At 46.0% G+C, this 11797-nt stretch overlaps 1 non-coding gene and 1 pseudogene across 1 annotated transcript; both read left to right on the forward strand.

The window, feature by feature from the left end:
- Positions 1-555: 555 nt before the first annotated feature.
- LOC123168043 (disease resistance protein RPM1-like) lies at positions 556-8700 on the forward strand (annotated as a pseudogene).
- TRNAE-CUC (transfer RNA glutamic acid (anticodon CUC)) lies at positions 6044-6116 on the forward strand. Its single transcript has one exon. It is a non-coding gene; the product is annotated as a tRNA-Glu (tRNA).
- Positions 8701-11797: the final 3097 nt, after the last annotated feature.

The following is an 11797-nucleotide window of genomic DNA, read 5'->3' on the forward strand; positions in this document are numbered from 1 at the left end:
GCCACCGCGCCGCCATGGATCATGGAAGAGGCCGCACCTCTGCGGATCTGGCGCCCTCGCCGCCGTACTGTCCGGGAAGGAGGAGCAGCCCTCCACCGCCGGCGTCGAACGCATGGCTCTACCCACGCTGTCCCCCGGCGGCGGCGAAGGGGAGGAGAGATGGGATCGGGGCGGCTGGAGGCTAGGGTCCCCCCCCCCACCCCATCACCCTGGAGGGCGAGCGACGAGGGTGTATGAGGGTCAAAATGCTCTCATATTTGTTTACAGAGGGGGTATTGTATAAGACATTTCTGCAGTTCAACGTCTTATATTTGTGTATAGTATAATCCACTGAAATTCCTATAAAACCCTTTAACTCAAAACACAAGGTGCACATTATAATGGCGTTCATCAGCAGGGGAAAATATCCAGTGATACCCGCCCTCACATGCTCCCATGATACCAACTTAAAATTCTCAAATTTAAGCATTTCAAAACATTCTAAAAAAAATCATGGATGTTCACAACACACATGTTGACAACCCCTGAAAAATTCAGGTCAAAATTCGAAATACACCTGTTGGAGCAGGTGGCTCAGTCAACCCTGAAGGCAGGGTAGTGTGAATGCGGCTACCTGCAACGCTGCATTGCCTCGTCCTCGCATTCTCAGCGGCAGCGCGGCACCACCATCCCCGCGCCCTAGCCTCACGCCAGAGCCGAGAGGGGTCAAGGAGCGGCCTCTTCGGCGCCGGCGAGCGCGAGAGGCGGCGAACTCGCGAGCCTTGCTCCGTCGTTTCTCCCCGGCGGTAATCTCCTCACCTCGTCTCTGCTCCCCGGCCACCAAATCAGCCCACAAATTCCCATTCCCCTCTGCCTTTCGAATGTCTCGGCGAGGATATGAAATCGTTTGCCGGTAGCATCCTGGATCATCTTGTTTTGGGTAGATCTAACGTGCTGGGACATATGAAACTAAAGTCTACGCATGGTCAGTCAAAACAGCTGACATGACTATTTCAGTGTACCTGGTCTAAAATTTTGACTTTTCGTATGTGGATAGTTCGTCCACTTCACGGGGATGATGCATCGGCTACTTGCTTTCTTCTTAGATTCCCAGCCGAGGGAGCTCTCTGCTCTCCCATCACCACCACAATCGTAGTAGTGGTCTTCTTTTTTAGGAGAGAGCATCATATAGCATCAAGGGATACAATTATAGCGAGTACACTCAACTGAATAATAGTTAGTTACCACTACTCATTACCCAACAGAATTCTGCCCAACATAGCTATGTTTAGATAGTTAGATGTGATGCTTTCAGCTTTTCCTACAGTCCAGAGGAAGAGCTGGAACTCCTTCCTGTTCCTGTTTTCCTTGTAGCTACTAGCTGGTCTCTTACAATAGAAATTGGAGGGATCCCCTGTTCTCTTAAAGAAAGAAAGAAAAAACGAGATACATGGAGAAACTTCATCAGTAAAAGCCACACCATAATGAAACACTCGAGCATGCGGATAATTCATGCATGATCGTGCAGCTCCCTCTTCTGACATGCTTCACATGACACGTAGAAGTACAGTACACCTATGTCTTGATATCTTAGTAGCTTAGCGCTACTGTTAGTGTCAGACGCAATCTTGTTTTGTGCTCATCTGTTGTTACTCTTGAAAAACAGGTTACTGAGAATATAAATTCAGTAGCAATTTATCCATCCTACACATGGTTCTCACATGAGTTCCAGGAACAGGTAACCGGCTGGCCTTTGCAGTGACCTGTGATACTTATCCCTGCAGCCATACGATGTCATAACTGATTCTGTCATTTCAATTTACTCCAGATTATTGCAGAGCTGCATTTACATGAAGCTTCTTCAGCGATGTAGTGCTAGTCTGCTGTGCTAACATTTTGAGGGGAGCACACATGGCAGACACCCTATTTCTTGTTCTCAGAAAAATTGCTCTGTCCCTCGGAGAAGCGGCGTCAGAGAAGCTGAGCACAGAGGTAGTGGAGGCAGCATCGGTTCTGACGGATTTCGAGCATGGCATGAAACAGATCGAGGGCGAGTTCATGATTCTGCAGGCATTTATTGGCCAGGTTAGCACACAGAATGTTGGTGATAGGACATTTGATGCCTGGCTGGACCAAGTTAGAGATGTTGCCCATCAGGTAGAAGATATCATTGACGAGTATAATTTCCTAACTTCGCAAGCTGCGGGCATAGACGGATTCTTCAAGAGGAAATTCCGTCAGGCTAAGAGCTTTGCAGCATGGCGGAACCTGTCAAGCCAGATTGATCAAGTAGAAACTCGAATTCAGCGGCTCACTACAATGAAAGATCGTTATGGAATTTCTGTAGGAGAACCGGGCAGGAGTAGCACACTACAATATGCCAGGCAGCTCTCTCTATCAGATTCTTCTTATCTATCTGATGATACTGAGTTAGTGGGCAATGCCAGTGAAATAAGTATGTTGACACAATGGCTACTCACAGAGCGACAAGACCGATTGATCATGTCCATCCTTGGCATGGGAGGTCTAGGAAAAACAACCATAGCAAGCAGTATCTACAAAAATCAACAGATTATTAGAATGTTTGACTGTCATGTGTGGGTAACTTTATCTCAGAATTATCTAGTTGAAGACCTACTGAGGCAAATCATGAAGCAACTGATGGACCAAAGAGCCTACATGGCCAGTGGTATCGAGACTATGAGTCGTGTAAGACTAATCGAGGAACTTCAGAGCTACCTACAGGACAAGAAATATCTGGTTGTCTTGGATGATGTATGGGATAGAGATGACTGGTTATTTTTGAAGCGTGCACTTGTAATAAATAATCGTGGAAGTAGAGTGCTAGTGACAACTCGCAAAAAGGATGTTGCTTCCTTAGCAAACGACGGTTTTGTTGTGGAGCTTAAAGTTCTTCCTTATGCTGAAGCATGGCACCTATTCTGTCAAAAGGCATTCCGTAGATTAGAAGACAAAATATGTCCACTAAATCTGAGGCTTTGGGCAGAGAAAATTGTGAAAAAGTGCCAAGGACTTCCACTGGCTATCGTCGCAGTTGGGAGCCTTTTGTCGTACCGAGAACTAGAGGAGCAAGAGTGGAGTTCTCTCCACAACCAACTTAGCTGGCAACTAGCTAACAATCCAGAGCTCAGTTGGATTGTGAGTGTTCTGAATCTCAGCTTGAATGATCTCCCAAGTCATTTAAAGAATTGCTTCCTATACTGCAGCCTTTTCCCTGAAGACTACAAGGTTAAAAGAAGATGGATCTGCAGGCTTTGGGTCGCAGAAGGTCTTGTTGAGGAAAGAGGTGCTGGGACAACAATGGAGGAAGTTGCTGAGTGTTACCTAAAGGAGCTCACTCGTCGTTCTCTTCTTGAAGTTGCAGAAAGGAATGTTCATGGAAGAGCTAGCTCATTTCAAATGCATGACCTTGTGCGCGATGCATGTCTGATTGTTGCAAACAGAGAGAAGTTTGCTGTCGTATACGGTGACTCTGGTATAACCCAGGTTAACTCTGAAGTCCGCCGCTTGTTTGTTCAGAAGCATGCTCGGTCTCTAAAGGTTGCTGCAGCGTCACGGATCCGATCTTTAATCTTATTTGACACACAAGTTGCATCCTCTTGGATAGATGACATTTCATCAAATTTCAGACTGATCCGTGTCCTGTGTCTAAGGTTTGCTAACATTCATCAAGTGCCGGCTGTTGTCCCAGACTTGCTTAATTTGCACTATTTGGATTTAGCTCACACAAAGGTTAAGCATATACCAGCATCGCTCGGTAAACTTACGAACCTACAAGTTTTGGACCTGCGGTTCACCTACGTGGAGCAGCTGCCATGGGAAATAACAAACCTGACTAAATTGAGGCATCTGTATGTATACATGCTCCATGATGTTCAAGAAAGGATATTTGACTGCTTTTCTGCTACAAATATCCCTGGCAATATTTGCCGTCTAAAGAATCTGCAAAGCTTACAATCTGTTTCAGCCAATAAAGACCTACTTACGCAGCTCGGTGAGTTGACACTGATGAGAAGTTTGGCTATAATGAAAATGCGTCAAAACTACATTGCAGAGTTATGGGACTCCTTGGCCAGGATGCCTAGCCTCAGTAGGTTGGTTATTTTTGCAAACAGCAAGGATGAGGTTCTTAATCTGATAAAGATAAAGCCCTTGCCAAATCTGAAGTTTTTCTGGTTGAGAGGGAGGTTGTATGAGGGAGTGCTCCCGCAGATGTTTGCAAGTTTTGAGAAGCTCGCTGCGTTAAAACTTGATTGTTCTTGTCTGAAGAAAGATCCTATTAGCTCCTTTGCTCACACGCTGAATCTAGTGTATCTGAATCTTTCAGAGCTTATGATGGGGAACAATTAACATTTCGTGCAGGATGGTTTCCCAAGCTCAGTTCTCTTGCATTAGTTGACATGGAATGTCTAAATTCGATTGAGATTGAGGAAGGCGCAATGAAGGTTCTACATACTTTGGAGATTGTTGGTCTAAAGAGTCTGAAGATAGTGCCTCGAGGCATCAAGCACATTAAGACACTACAGAAGATGGTTCTAACAGATATGTGAAAGGAGTTCATGGATAGGCTGCATGCGGATGACAGTGACATTGTTGAGCATATACCTGACATCCAGAGTTTTGACTCCTTCGATTCTGAAGCAGGTAATCTCCATATGTACACTGTGAATACCTTGAGCAAACCGTGGTTATGGTCAGTTTAGTTTTTCACAAATAGTACATATTAGAAAATCTCAAGTCCCCCAAAAATCTCAAACCAGCTTGTAAGAAAATACTATCCAACATAGTGCACAAATTTGCTTGCAATGGAAGCCTTCTTTGGTCAATAAGCAAACACCATGCAGTCATGCACTTATTTTTTCGTAAATCTCCTTTGACTTGCTTGTTAAAAGATATCTCTTCTGACTCACTGTACATGTGTAACTTGTATTGATTGACCTTGCAGTTAAGAAGATGGTTCTTCTGCCACATCTTGCAAAGAAGTATGGCACAGGCTGGTGGGAGCTTTGTTAAGATATCTAGATACTTATGTTGGTTAGGGTTCTACCCGCGTCTGACATGTAGATAAACTTGGAGTACAATTTGTATGATATGAGTGTAACAACCTTAACCGTGCAATGTAGGTAGATACGCTTCCCAACATTTTCATAAGCTGCAGACAGGAGATATATCGGGCTGTTTGGATCATTGCCCGAGACGCCCTGCCAAAATATTGGTCGTTGACCCAGACGCGGTGCTCATTTGGATGGAGGCCAAATAATTGGTGCGCCCACCCCTCCGTAGCAGCTCATAGTTCTTGTGCAGGGCGATTATTTCCCCCACTGCATGGAGGGGGGAAGCATGTGTGCTGTAATTGAAGATTTCTGCTGTAGCAAATGTTTTTTGTTTTAGTTTTTGCGGGGAGTGTTGTAGCAAAATTTGAATCTGTCTACTGTGTAACGGCAACCACTGTAGATTGCTGATGCAAATGGCTCTACCGTATCGAGGCATCGAGCAAGCTTTATTGTTTTGAAGAAAACACTGCTGTTTTTCTAAGTCATCGGAAAATTCAGAAATTGTTATTTCTATCTTGACCAAGTTACACATTGTAGAAAACTGCTGTTACATTGAGTTTGCAAAAAAAAAAGAGCATCAGTTTAGGCTTTGCGTTAATTTACAGTTGCTTGGTTGCACATTTCTAAAACTAAAGTTGCGCATAATTTTGGAAATATCTAACTATTCGGTTTATGTTGCATAAAGAATCAGTGGTCTTATAGCTGTTAAGCCATTGGAGCCCATCACTATCGCTACACAAGCTACATTATTATCAAAAGTTCAGATACCATCTGATGAGAGTGGACACTTACAGTCTTACAGATACTACAGCAGAATAATCGTGCATCAGAGGGTCGTTGTTTAGTTTGTATTGTACAATGGGGATCGCAAGTGGTGCGTTGGTTTTCACTTTTCACCTCCATTTCCTCTTTGCTTGGTTGCATCTCGTCTGGTGCGGCCTGGAGCGGCGCATCGCATTTTTAGCAAGGCCCGCGCTATAAGCATCAGATCCGTCGTAGTCTAGGTGGTCAGGATACTCGGCTCTCACCCGAGAGACCCGGGTTCAAGTCCCGGCGACGGAATTTTTCATCTATCCTGATTTGTCCTTTTTGTGCTGATCCTCTCGAGCTTTCTTGTTACCCTTTTCTTTTGTGCTGATCCCCTCGAGCTTTCCTTTTTCTTTTGAGGGTTTGAAGTTTGTCAAAGTAAACGAGCTGCACGACATCGCCGTCATCCGCACAATGAGAGTATGAGACCATCGGTGACCCTTTTTCATGCCTGTCAGCGTTGACGATATCCTTCTCAGCGTGGGCCGGGTGACGATTTTACCCCCCTCCCACTAGACGTGGATGGGACGGACGGAGGATTGTGGGATGCTGGAGACCATGCATACGGCTTCCGATCGTCGTGCGCAGTTTGGCGAACTGGACTAGGACATGTTTCTGGTGAGCTTGCCCGGAGCTCGTTCCGATGGGCCACGTCAGGTGTGCCACGACCGGGACGCGTCTCCGCCCTCGCCGGCCGACCGCCTCGGCTCCTTCTGCTTGGAAGTGAAACGTGCTTTGACCCCGCTCCTGGCCAGGCCGGCAGGACGAGATGAACCGGCCAAGACGAGGCGTCCGCGCATGAAGAGGAACCTGGACGTCACCCCGCGACGGAGCGTGCGCCTGGCTAGAGGCCGTGGCCGTGGATCCGCGGCCACAAAACAGCAGCAAGTCATCATCCGGAAACTCTGTCTTGCGAACGAAGGCGAGTTGATTGGAGAGGAGGCGCTGCAGGCCTACTTGCAGCTGTTTGCGACCCCATTGTCGGAGACGCACATTGCGGCGGTGGTGGCGTTGTTTGGCTGGGAGCCCTCGGTACTGCCGTTGCAGGAACTGCCGGGTGACTTGGTGGTGGAGGATTGAGCTGCTTACGGCCCTGTTTGGTTCAGCTTTTATTGACGGATTTAGCTGCCGCGCAGCAGAATTTGAATCAAAGGGCGAACTCGGCAGAATTCGATTCGAGAAATCCGCTGCCAAAATTTGAACCAAAAGCCGCTGCCAAAATCTGAACCAAAAGCGGAAGCAGCCCAGGACGTGCTTTCCAAAATCTGATTCCGCTGCGGTGCGAAATCTAAAAAAACTGTATCAGCTGATTTGCCAAATGACCTACATTTTTTTTTACATCAGATTTTTCACAGCTGTTTTTCCACAACAGATTTTTCACAGCTGCTTTTAGAAATCCACAGCCGAACCAAACAGGGCCTACAGCTGTAGATGGTGGGAGGATTCTATGGCTACACAACCTCTCAAGGTTCTGGTGTGGAACGTACGGGGCCTCAACTCCCCGGCACGGTGCAACACAGTCTTTGAAGTAGTGGCGGCGGCTAGGTCGAGCATCGTTTGTTCCTAGGAAACTAAATTGGAGTCCATCTCGGTTGATCTTGTAAGGCATTGCTTGGGTAACAAGTATGAAAACTTTTATTACTTGCCTGCTCTGGGCACGCGTGGGGGCATCCTTATAGCTTGGGATGCTTTACTCGCCTCTTTGTCATGCCCGCATCGTACGCGCAATACCCTAACAGTGCTGGTTAAGCCAGTAGGGGACACCCGAATGGTGCCAATCGGATGCGGACAAGGTTGAGTTCTTGGAGGAGCTAGTGAAGATCCGGGATTTGCATGTCGGACCGTGGACTGTCGTCGGTGACTTCAACCTTCTTGTCAACCCCGAGGACAAGAACAATTCATCCATTAATAGGAGAATGATGGGTCGCTTCAGATCAAAGTTGAATTGCCTAGAGCTAAAGGAGATGTATTTGAATGGCAGAAAGTTCACATGGTCTAATGAAAGGGAGAATGTGACTCTCGAGAAAATTGACCACGTTTTCACAACTTCGGACTGGGAGGATCTATACCCCGCAAGCTTCCTTTCCACGGTTGGGTCTGCGATCTCGGATCATTGTCCATTGTTGATGGATTTGCACGCGGATTTTCGCATGGGGAGGCGCTTTAGATTCGAATCCTTCTGGCCGAAGGCGGAGGGGTTCATGGACACTGTCGCATTGGCGTGGAATTCAAGGCCTTCGTTGGGCAACCCGTTTGTGGTTCTGGATGCCAAGTTGCGGGTACTGCCAAAAGGCTGCAGACGTGGAGCGATAGGTGGATTGGCAACGTGAAACTTCAGATCTCCATTGCGCTTGAGGTCATCTTGCGACTAGATGTGGCCTCTGACTCCAGGCAGCTATCTCGTGCGGAGCAGGATTTGAGGCGAATCCTCAAGCCGAAACTGCTAGGCCTATGTTCATTGGACATGACGATTGCGAGGCAACGATCAAGGCTCCTGCATCTCAAGGAAGGCGACGCGACTATGAAGTTCTTCTTTAGGCACGCGAGGCAAAGGCAGAGAAGGAACATCATCACATCCATCAAGAAGGACGGGGAATTTTTGACGGGCCATGAGTCCATTGCCGCGGCTGTAGATGAGTACTATGAGTGCATCTTTGGATTCGCTCCAGAGCGTGAGTATACCATAAATCTGGAGGCCCTTAATCTGCCACGGCTGGAGTTTTCGCACTTGGAGAGACTGTTCCTGGAGGAGGATGTCGCGAAGATTGTCAAGGGCATGCCCCTGGACAAGGCCCCGGAGCCGGATGGATTCACTGACCGCTTCTATGCGAGCTGTTGACATATCATAAGGACGGATTTCATGAGGGCCATGGATGCTTTCTATCATGGGGACATGCGTGGTTTGGGATCGATAAACCGAGCCTTGGTTGCTTTACTACCAAAAGTGGATGGGTGGAAGAGCTAAGGGATTTTTGCCCGGTTAGCCTTGTGCATGCGGCCGTGAAAATCTTTGACAAGGCAATGGCAGTAGGGCTGACGGAGGATCTACCCCGTCTGGTGGGCATGCACCAGAGCGTGTTTGTTAAAGGACGCTCATTGCACGATAACTTCATGCTGGTGCAGTGCATGGCTCGGCGTCTACACGCGATGAAGGAACCTACGGTCATGTTGAAGCTGGATATCTCAAAAGCTGTTGATTCGGTCTAGTGGCCCTTTCTAGTGGAGGTGTGCGACACATGGGGTTTGGCTCGCGATGGATTGCATGGATATGCGGACTGCTGGCAACCTCACTGACTCGCATTATGGTAAATGGGGTTCCCGGGAAACTGATGACCCACAAGTATAGGGGATCAATCGTAGTCCTTTCGATACGTAAGAGTGTCGAACTCAACGAGGAGCAGAAGGAAATGACAAGTGGTTTTCAGCAAGGTAATGTCTGCAAGCACTGAAATTGTCGGCAACAAGTTGTTTAATAGCAAAATAATTTGTAACAAGCAAGTAACGACAACCGTAAATAAAGTGCAGCAAGGTAGCCCAATCCTTTTGTGGCAAAGGACAAGCCAGGACAATCTCTTATGATAAGCAAAGCGTTCTTGAGGGTACACGGGAATTTCACCATATCACTTTCATCATGTTGGCTTGATTCGTGTTTGCTACACTGATAATTTGATATGTGGGTGGATCAGTGCTTAGGTGTTGTTCTTACTTGAACAAACCTCCTACTTATGATTAACCCCCCTCGCAAGCATCCGCAACTACGAGAAAAGTATTAAGATAAAATCTAACCATAGCATTAAACTTTTGGATCCAAATCGGCCCCTTACGAAGTAGCGCATAAACTAGGGTTTAAGCTTCTGTCACTCTAGCAACCCATCATCTAATAACTACTCCACAATGCATTCCCTTAGGCCCAAAGATGGTGAAGTGTCATGTAGTCGACGTTCACATGACACCATTAAGGGAATCACAATATACATATCATCAAAATATTAAACACATATCAAGTTCACATGATTACTTGCAACATGACTTCTCCCGTGACCTCAAGAACAAAAGTAACTACTCACAAATGATAATCATGCTCAAGATCAGAGGAGTATTAAATGGCATAATGGATCTGAACATATAATCTTCCATCAAATAAACCATATAGTAATCAACTACTTGATGTAATCAACACTACTAGTCACCCACAAGCACGAATCTAAGATTCCGGTACAAAGATTGAACACGAGAGATGAACTAGGGTTTGAGAGGAGATGGTGCTGTTGAAGATGTTGATGAAGATTGCCCTTCCAAAGATGGGAGAGTTGTTGGTGATGACGATGATGATGATTTCCCCCTCCGGCAGGGAAGTTCCCCGGCGGAATCGCTCCGCCGGAGGGCAAAAGTGCTCCTGCCCAAGTTTCGCCTCGAGACGGTGGCGCTTCGTCCCGAAAGTCCTCCCTTGATTTTTTTTCTAGGTCAAAATGACCTATATACTAGAAGATGGGCACCAGAGGTAGGTCGAGGAGGGCACAACCCACCAGGGCGCGCCCAGGTGGGTTGTACCCACCTGATGGGCTCCCACTGGTAGTTATTTGCTTCCGTATTTGCAAAATAATTCTTCGTAAATTTTCAGCTCATTTGGAGTTGTGCAGAATAGGTAACTCTGACGTAGCTTTTTCAGGTCCAGAATTCCAGCTGACGGCATTCTCCCTCTTTGTATAAACCTTGCATATTATGAGAGAAACGCCATTAGAAATACTCCCAAAACATTATTATGCATAAAAACATTATAAATAATAGTAGGAAAACATGATGCAAAATGGGCGTATCAACTCCCGCAAGTTTAGACCTCGCTTGTCCTCAAGCGAAAACCGAAATCGAAAAACAAGTCCACATGCTTAGAGAGAGAGAGAGAGAGGCGTCGATAAAAACAAAATACAGACATAGAAGCATCATGCATATTATTATAACAGCAACGAACTTTAACATAAAACTTTATCAAACAATTTTTATCATATAAATTCTCATGAACAAGTACAATTCATCACAACATTGAAGTATAAAGCATAAACATTATTGAAAACCAACAAACTATGTTCTCAGTCAACTTTGCAACTACAATTCATCATCTTTTCAGGAAGGGTCACATGTCGGAGCCTCTTGGCAAGTCCACATACTCAACCATCATTTAACCTTTTATGATAACACTCACAGCATACCCATGAACAAAAAGTTTCAAACGGACACAAGAAAGATAGGAGCTTATATGTTCGCCTCCCAACATATTCACTCAAGGGCGATGTCAACAATAATAACTCATGCCCACTCATATCCAACTGAATATATGTGCCTAGATCTTTCCTCACGACATGATGCTTGCAAAAAGAGAAAATAAAAAGGAATGGGGAAGAATACTTTGACTCTTACATAAAAGTAAATGCATAAAGAGGCTCTAGGTGTTCCAATATTAATTTTATTAACCATAGTTGAAACTTTAGCATGTTCATTTATCCTAACGGCGAAAGGAGGTTTCTCAATATAAGCAGTAGGCACAACTGGGTCAACATTGTAAGTGATAGTTTCAGCTTCAACATAACGGGTTCCTCAATATTTTCTTTAATAGAGGGATGATATTTATATCACTTCTCCTTAGGGAGATCTGTTGGGGAACGTGGTAATTTCAAAAAAAAATCCTACGAACACGCAAGATCTATCTAGGTGATGCATAGCAACGAGCGGAGAGAGTGTGTCCACGTACCCTCGTAGACCGAAAGCGGAAGCGCTTAGTAACGCGGTTGATATAGTCGAACGACTTCGTGATCCAACTGATCCAAGTACCGAACACACGGCACCTCCACGATCTGCACACGTTCAGCTCGGTGACGTCCCTCGAACTCTTGATCCAGTTGAGGCCGAGGGAGAGTTTCGTCATCACGACGGCATGGTGA

This window comes from Triticum aestivum, chromosome 7D (genome assembly GCF_018294505.1).
Source record: "Triticum aestivum cultivar Chinese Spring chromosome 7D, IWGSC CS RefSeq v2.1, whole genome shotgun sequence".
NCBI classification, from domain to species: Eukaryota; Viridiplantae; Streptophyta; class Magnoliopsida; order Poales; family Poaceae; genus Triticum; species Triticum aestivum.